At 40.1% G+C, this 7,298-nt stretch overlaps 1 pseudogene; it reads left to right on the top strand.

Annotated features, from left to right (window-relative positions):
- Positions 1 to 1,861: 1,861 nt before the first annotated feature.
- On the top strand, positions 1,862 to 3,834 carry LOC144655522 (kelch-like protein 7; annotated as a pseudogene).
- Positions 3,835 to 7,298: the final 3,464 nt, after the last annotated feature.

The following is a 7,298-nucleotide window of genomic DNA, read 5'->3' as shown; positions in this document are numbered from 1 at the left end:
AGAAAACAACAATTATAATAACTAAATGTGAAGGTGTACGAAAGCTGAAATTAAATATTCATTAAAAGTTTCAGTAAAAAAGCTAAAAAAAATAATTTTTCGGGATAGTCACTTAAATAGTAGTTAGTCAATTTTAATCTCAACTTCAACAATAGTTAGAATTCCTCTTGTGCCCTCAATTTAGAGGGGTGGGGGTGGGCGGTTATTCGAGGCTGAGCGCTTATTAACTTTTTTCTTCCTTCAGGGTGGGCGCTTATTCGAGGTGGGCGCTTATTCGAGGTTGGGCGCTAAATCGAATAAATACGGTAGTGTGTATAGTGGTAGGTGTTTAGTTCCTCGACAGAGGGCGTCCAAATTATATCGTCTATGTAGAGCACCATACGGTAAGTCGGTAAGGAACACGTGCTAAGGCGTCTGTTTCGTAACTGGACAAGAAAGATTAGCTATAAACTAGTGGTAACCACAGGTTAGAAAGTGCGGGCCTAGATGCACTTAAAGATCCTTCACTGTCACCTTCACCTTCCATGTGACGGAAGCGTCGATCTCATTAGACAAACTTTTGTGATTTACACTTCGCATTTCTTCGCATTCTAATCGTTCTTTGTGGAGAAAAAATTCTCAACTTCCTAATTGAACGACACAATTTCGGATCCTTTTGCATTGTAGGCGTTCATGGTGGAAGAACAAATAACTTAAGTCACCTCAATTCACAGCAATTATTCCAACAGGTCGCGAAAATTTCTCAGACGGCGTCGATAAAATCACTGGACAAGAGACAGTTATTCCGAGTAGCGCGTGACGCAAGGAATGCATGATTTTATCGAACATACGGTGTAATTGAGACGCGATTTTCCTCGCTCGGTGAACTCGCTATGTTGTAAGGGATTTTTCGAGATCAATCGTTGTTGGAATCATTCGTTTTGCCGTGGTTTATCTGTAATGCAATCACAGTAAATCTTCTCAAAACCAACGCCGAAACAACGCCTGCAAAACGTAATGTTTTAAATCTTCCACGTGGCAGAAGCCTCGATCTTATGTGACACACTGTTAAGATTGACACATTGTTCTTGAAGAACAGATTTTCAACTTCCGGTGTTTCGACAATCTGTTGTGATTGACACATTTTTCGCATTCTGATCGTTCTTAGTGGAAGAACAAAATTTTCAACTTCCGCTTTGCAGCTGGTCTTTATAAACGTGGCGCGCACGCGTAATACGCAATCCGCTGGTCACTGTCAAGATTAGGGCATTCTCGTCCCCAGAGGCCGCGATCCTTCTGGTCAGCATCCCGGGTGCTGACCAGAAGGATCGCGGCCTCTGGGGACGAGAATGGATTAGGGTTGCGGGCCTCTCTTGGGCCCGCAAAAAGCCATCCTTGCTCCCATAGCAGTTCCATGCGTCTGCAAGTAATGTTTGTCAAGAGAAGTTGTTCATAGTAACACTGCTCGCAAGCACGCTCCTTTCCATCGAAATTTCTTTGCAGACTTTCTGCAGCGGAAGGTATGCTGCTTCACACTCCCGCTCCTACCGCCTTTATATAAGCTTTCTCTGTTTTACACTGACTACCGTAAATGATTTAATAAACGCCCGTGGTGTCTATTAAATTTTCGGGGTCATTTCTCTCTCCTATCAACAATTCCCCTACTCCTCTCCTGCTGGCCCATAACCTCCTCCGATTGCGTCCCGCGGGCTGTGTTGTACAGCGGCCTTATGTTATGCGTCACGCAGAACGTCACGAAATCTTGGCTCTTCGGTCAGCGGTGGAGATTGTTCGCGCGATTTTTGGAGTGTGTTCTTTCAGGGACAACCTTCTCTATTCTAATTCAACAGCTTTATTTTCCAGTTAACTGATCAGTGTGCTCATGGATTCTATTCTTGAACCAATCACAGAGACTGACGAGCATAATTTTTGCGTGGAAATGATGAAGCGCCTCGATACTCAGCGAATGAACGAACAGTTCTGTGATGTGATTCTAGAAGTTGGCTCCGGTGACGATCAAGCTCGTTTGAAAGCTCACAGAATCGTGTTATGTGCAGCAAGTCCGTTCTTTTACAACGCTCTTAACAGCGACATGAAAGAAAAGAAAGAAGGAGTGATCCGATTGGAAGAGACGAGCAAAGCTGTGATGGAAGAAGTGTTGGAATATCTGTACACAGGACATGTTGATATCAATGAACACAATGTATTTGATTTCATAGCAGCAGCTGACTTTTTTTTCATTCCAAGTTTGAAAGCTTTGTGTAGCAAATTTATTGTACAAACACTGTGTGTTACTAACTGTATGACGGCTTATTATTTTGCCGTGAAGTATCGGTGTGAAGAAATTCAGAAAAATGCGAATGATTTCATTCTGGCAAACTTTGTTGCTGTAGCTGAAACTGAAGACTTTCTGAATTTGAGCAGCAAACAAGTCGAGGAGTGGATTGCAAACGATGAAATCGTCGTAAAGGGTGAGGAAGAAGTTTTCGAAATTCTCAGGAAGTGGATCAAGAGAAATGAGAATGAGGAACAGAGCTTTTATGACTTGTTTCGTCACATTCGCTGTATTTATGTGCCACGTGACTACCTCTCAAACGTCATTCTTCCAGTTTCCTTTGTAAAGAACAATCTAGATTGCTCTAATTTAGCTTTAGATGCGATGAAAATGGTGTTCAGTGGACAAGAAGAATGCTATTTTACCCAGCCACCAAGAGATTGTTTGAAAACCCACGAAGATGCCATTGTTGCTGTTGGAACATTAAGTACATTGTGTTACATACCTTCTGAGCACAAGTGGTACAAGCTGAGTGATATGCAGTCTATAGTACATTGGAATTATCCTTGTCAAGTCTTTGCCTCATGTCGTGGAAAGTTGTTTCGCATTGGAGGAATAGCTGGCTGTCCAGCAGAACATTATTATCCGTTAGGAAACACTTGGTTTCCACTGAAGTCCTTCCATGAAACGATCAGATTTTGTAGTGTAGTGACATTCCAGGGTTTACTGTATGTCATTGGTGGATTGGATAAAGACAACAACCGGTTGAGCACTGTGCAGAGATACAATCCTGACACAAACGAGTGGCAACTGATGCCCTCTTTAAGTTGCCCCAGATCAAGTGTACATGTATGTGCAGTGGCTGATGGGAATCACCTGTATGCTATTGGAGGTAGATCACCTAGCAGAATAGAGGCCATTGCCGAAAGATTCGATCCAAGGGAAAGAGCTTGGAGCAGGATTGCGTCAACTCAAAAAGATCGAGTGGGAGCTGGTGGTGCAGCCTTAAATCAGAAAGTGTTTGTGTTTGGAGGCCTTAAGAGTGAAGATTACTCAGGTTCAGGCCTCTGTGAAATGTATGACCCAGTAACTGATGTCTGGAGCAACATTGCAAGCACAACACTTGCTCCAAGGGGTGACTTTATATATATTAGTGCTGTGAGTTTCAAGGGGAAGATATTTGTGTGTGGTGAATTTAAAGCAGATGATCCACGACAAGCTTTTTCATTGTAGGCTTATGATACTGTTACAAGTGAGTGGACATATTGCACTAGTTTCCCTCTGCCTGCTGAGAGTTTCAAAATTGCAAGCTTAAGGATGCCAAGGGAGGTTTTGGATACATGTGAGGTACTATCTTAGATGTGTATGGTGCTTATTCTGCTTAATTAACTCTCTAGCAGATTTACCAAACCAATACAATTTCATAATAGCAGTAGAGGCCATTGTCGAAAGATTTGATCCAAGGGAAAGAGCTTGGAGCAGGATTGTGTCAACAATAGCAGTTTTGTTCAGTTAAGTAAGCTAGGCTTAATCCCAGGGGGGTACTCAGAATTTCAAGTGACAGGGATGATCGAAGGATTTTTTGGGCTTGAAATGTTCGATGCGGGGATTATTTTGGGTAGCAAAATTTGGCAAGTATTTTTTGATATAAGTAGGGATTTTTTGGGTATAAAAACAATCTAAAGATTCGTGGTCGTGCCTTGGCTGTGTAGTTCTGAGAAAAAGTACAAACAAACGTGTTTTCCTGTTGATTTTTGGGGGGTTAATTGTCAGTCTAGGGATTTTTTGGGTTATGTTGGAAGCCCTAGGGATTTTTTTGGGTCTTGATTTTTGCCTTCATTCGAACATCCCCGTCCCTTGAAATCCCGAGTACCCCCCTTGGGGGCTTAATGACTTTATCTGTTAAGACATCGCTTTAACGCAAACCACGGCACTCAGTCATTGTTTTTGTTGCTGTTTTTTAAGGGGGGAAGTAAAGAATTTAACCATGGACATTGCCTCAGTCATAAATTTTAATTTGTAGTTCAGGCAGACTTGTGGGGTTGTTTATATAATACTGGAGCATCTTTCATTCCAGAACCAGTTCATTCCATCTCCATACATTTCTCCAGATCTGTTTACATAATAGCAAGATGAAATTTTGTTCCCACAAAAGTCATTCCAGGTTGAGTTCATTCTGGTTTTCATTCTGAATGAAATTTTCCTTTTGGTATGACATCTTATTCTGGTATGTAAACTGTAAACAAACCTGGTCCAAGATGAAACCGCAGACCTGGGATGAGTGGCACATGCGTATCGTTCTCGTGGTGGACAAACTCATTCCTTCAGGGATGTTATTAAGGGCTGTAACCCGTAACACCTATTACTGCTGAGTTCACTCAATGCTATTGGCCATTCCAAAGTTGGGCAGGGGACTGGGGCGAGTCTCACATTTTAAGATCAGGGTGAGATTGGTCAATTGACTAAGTTTGGTGCTTTTATGATGAAGAGAGACGAAGTTATGTACCTTGGAACATGGCTCAAAATCCATATAAATGTCTCTAATTTTGAGATAGTGCCCCCCAAAACCACACTAGCTCTTGAAATTCTTATGATTTCTGTGATGCTCATATAAATGGGCAAACATAGTTATTTTCATCTTAGTTTCTTTCAAATAGTAGGCCCATGGCAGGATTTTACAGCTGTCACAAAAGTCAAAACTGATCAAACATTTTAAGAGTTTATATGGTTTTGGGGGATGCTATCTCAAGAGAATTTGTATGGATTTTGAACCATGTTTCAAGGTCCATAACATCGTCTCTGTTCCTACTTAAAATCATTAAACTTGGTCAAATAACCAATCTCACAGTGACCTTTCATGTGTTGGTGTCAGATTATCGATTGCTTAAAATTTGAAACTCGTCCCAGTCTCCTGTGCAACTTCGGAATGGCCAATGGATAAGGATGTTGATAAGTGTTAAGTTATACTTGACTGACCAAACACCTTTGTTTTTGCTTACTGTAGAAATAGGATTTCAATTGTTGTTTCTAAGACCTGGTTCAGGCAATTTCATTAACGTGAGCCAAATCAAATAAGATAAATAAAGTTTGTGTGATGTATGAATGTCTTAATGAGCTTGTTAAAGCTGATTGTATTCAAATTGGCTCGGCCATTGCTCTCACCTGGCTCGGCTAGTTAAATACCACCGTCCACTGGCTTTGATTGAGACCCTGAACTTCACACGAGCTGAATCAAATGTATTAAAATAATTTTAATAATTATTATTAAAATTTATTTTCAAACTACTACTGAATAAATACCAATATATTAATTTTTTGTAGAAGGCAAAAGTGCAACTTTTCCTGAAATGATTCAACTGAAACTGTGTTTATAAGCAATATTATGTCTTAATCAATTTGGCTGGTCTAAATTTAAAATTAAAATTAAATTTAAAATTTATTTCGTGATCCTAACTTTGAATTTGACTCAGCTTGTGATGTACAAGTGCAGTGCTTGCACCTAAAATATTGAATTGTGTTCTTGGGAATTGTTCAACATCCACAAAGTAGTACATGTATAAATGGTATTCTATTTACTAGCGGCAAATATCTTGTAGATGATTTTAGATTTTACATTGCAAACTTGTTAGGTTTTGTTAAATTTTTATAGAAAAAAAAACGCTTGATAAGTCATTTGTTTTCAAAACAATAATAATAACATAATGAAGTGGGGTTAGTCGATTGCAAAAGAGTTAAAGTCAACTCTCGCCTTGCGGACACCCTGCTATTACAGACAAAATCCATATCCCCAGTGAAAGAGCTTTGACTGGAAATGACTCCCGCTAGTACGGACTCTCGCTATAACGGACACTAAACGATGCCCCAAGCGTGTCCGCTTATCAAGAGTTGACTGTAATTGAGTTAGAAATAATAGCAATAATAATATTATATTGGGTTCAGTGTTGAAAGTCGTTAGAACCATAAACTGCAAATGGCCTCCAGTAACCATTGTCATAGATGTTTTTAATTCTGTACCGTAATTATAGTTTTTCTGATGAAGACTGGCTGTTTTGTTGTTTTCTAATAAAAGCACCTTTAGTTTAACTGAATTAACAGCTGCTGTTTTGTGAGTCAGTAACATTTCATTTTATTATATAAACTGCGGTGTTTTACAAGGATTTCCAGCCTTGAGAAAACCGTAATAGGCTCTTTGCATAAATGGCACCCAAATTTGCATAACAAAACTTAGTACATCTTTAGCCTCGTGTGGATGTTTACAGACAAAGGATTTCGTATGTGAATGTGAGGATAAAGATGTTTCTGAATTGTTATTCAAATGAGGATGTCATTTATGCAAAGGTTCTATTGAACACACGTAAAATGACAATGTTACCATGTTTGGGCCTTTTATTTTAGTTAAAGTTGTTGGTGTATAGTCTAATCATCCTCGGATCTTCCTGGGAAAATTTTCGGAAAATGGTTGGAAATCTTCGGAAAATCGTCAAAAACTTCGTAATAAGTATTTTTTGACATAAACAAAATAATACCTGGTTGCTTGATTGCTAAGACTGATCCAAAAATTCTCGGCAGGTTTCCATATTTGGGGCAACTTTTTTCCGTTCTAGCAACTTTTTGTTTTCTGGGCAGTTTGTAGACCGAAGATTTCCAAAGATTATCCAATTGTTGTTCGAAGGCCATACGAAAGTTTCCGATCATTTTTCGAACTTTTCCGTAGAGAAACGAAGTTTCCAAGGAAGTTTCGAAGACGTTTGAACTCATTCACGCTGCGCTCATTTTCGGCACCAAAACGTTGGGGTGGGGGGGGGGGGGGGGGCGCTAAGCCTCTCCCCCCAAATTTTCGTTTTGGGGGGCTACAGCCCCCCTGTCCCTCCCAGGGGGCAGTTTCATTCCGGCGGATCGTTTCCATGTACTCCGCATGATTCGAGTGTGTTCGCAGTATCAGTCCATCCGGAACTCTCGGCTTTCCCGGGATTAAAAGTTATCCAAGATTTTAATTGGTTGTCACTACTAGATATGATGTGACATTCTTCAGAGTTTTAAATGC

This window comes from Oculina patagonica, chromosome 5 (assembly GCF_052425735.1).
Source record: "Oculina patagonica isolate OP01 chromosome 5, crgOcupat, whole genome shotgun sequence".
In the NCBI taxonomy this organism is placed as follows: domain Eukaryota; kingdom Metazoa; phylum Cnidaria; class Anthozoa; order Scleractinia; family Oculinidae; genus Oculina; species Oculina patagonica.
Note: the sequence above shows the minus strand (reverse complement) of the source record. Positions and strands in the feature narration are given on the sequence as shown.